General features: G+C 47.2%; 1 long non-coding RNA gene across 1 annotated transcript in view; it reads right to left on the bottom strand.

The window, feature by feature from the left end:
• LOC126497398 (uncharacterized) overlaps positions 1-285 on the bottom strand; it is a 37694-nt gene extending 37409 nt beyond the window's left edge. The window contains exon 1 of the long non-coding RNA XR_007590599.1: positions 169-285. This is a non-coding gene — a long non-coding RNA (uncharacterized lncRNA). The remainder of the gene's footprint in view (positions 1-168) is intronic.
• Between the last annotated feature and the right edge of the window lie 1182 nt (positions 286-1467).

Genomic DNA, 1467 nt, shown 5'->3' with positions numbered 1-1467 from the left:
GGGCTGCGACCCCAGCACCCCAGCCGCCTGCTAGCTTATGCCCCGAAATAACAACACACAAACTGTATTCATTTAAACACTGCTTGGCCCATTAGCTCTAGCCCTTACTGGCTAATTCTGATATCCCGATCAACCCATCTCTAATAAACTGTGTAGCACCAGTCTTACCGGGAAAGATTCAGCATGTCTGACCTGGCGGCTTGCTTCATCGCATGCGTCTGCCCAGGAGAGGGGAGCATGGCCTCTGTCTGAGGCGTCTGCCCCAGAGAGGAGAGCTATCCAGTCTGAGCTCACTTCCTCTTCCTCCCAGCATTCTGTTCTGTTTACTCCACCCACCTATGTTCTAACCAATAAAATGGGCCAAGGCAGTTTCTTTATTAGCCAATGACCTTCCTCCATCAGAAGGCTCCTGATACTTAAGGAGGATGTGAGAGCCTACAGAGCCTGGAAGCCTAAAGAACTGACAGAGGCTAAGAAACCACACCACCTTGACAACTACCAGTAGGCCGGAAAGCCAAAAGAAGATGAGAAACTGGAGACCTCGGAGTCTGAAAACCTACATTGCTGAGAAAGTTGGTCATGGGTCTAATAGCTCACAAGGTCAAGGAGTCTAGATGACACATGACACCTAACAAACTATAGACCATTTTGTAGAGTATTGTTCTCTGTACCTTTACTATGGATTATGAGCTAAGACAGCATCCCTATAAAGTACTAGTTATCTAAAAGGCATGGTGTCTTAGTTACTTTTCTATTGCCATGGAAAAACACCATAACAAAGGCAACTAACAAAACATTTAATGTGTGACTTACAGTTTCAAAGGGTTAGAGTCTGTGACCATTGCATCAAGGAACATGGCACAAGAGCAATAGCTGAGAGCTTACATCCTATTCACAAGTACCAGGCAGAGAGCTAACAGAAAAGGCCGTGAGTTCAGCAAAATGTCTAGAATGTTCAGCCAGATGTCCAGGAAACCTAAAATTAAATGATGTGATCTGTTTTATGGTTATTTTAGAAGAGCGCCACTTTTTTTTTTCTTTTTTTTTATTGAAAAAAAAATTTCCGCCTCCCATTTCCCTCCCCGTCTCTCTTTTCCCTCCCCCTCCTCCCTGTCTTCTCCCCCTCCTCCCACTCCTCTCCCCCTCCCTCTCCAGTCTGAAGGGCAGTCAGGGTTCTCTGCCCTGTGGAAAGTCCAAAGTCCTCCCCCCTCCATCCTGGTCTAGGAAGGTGAACATTCAGACTTGCTAGGCTCCCACAAAGCCAGAACATGAAGTAGGATCAAAACCCAGTGCCATTGTCCTTGGCTTCTCAGCAGCCCTCATTTTCCACCATATTCAGAGAGTCCGGTTTTATCCCATGCTTTTTCAGTCACAGTCCAGCTGGCCTTGGTGAGCTCCCACTAGATCAGCCCCACTGTCTCCGTGGGTGGGTGCACCCCTCGTGGTCCTGACTTCTTTGCTCATATT

Source organism: Alexandromys fortis, unplaced genomic scaffold (assembly GCF_014885135.2).
Source record: "Alexandromys fortis isolate MF-2015 unplaced genomic scaffold, M_Fortis_MF-2015_v1.1 scaffold_21, whole genome shotgun sequence".
Lineage (NCBI taxonomy): Eukaryota > Metazoa > Chordata > Mammalia > Rodentia > Cricetidae > Alexandromys > Alexandromys fortis.
The sequence above is the reverse complement of the archived record's forward strand: the minus strand, read 5'-3'. Positions and strand labels throughout refer to the sequence as shown.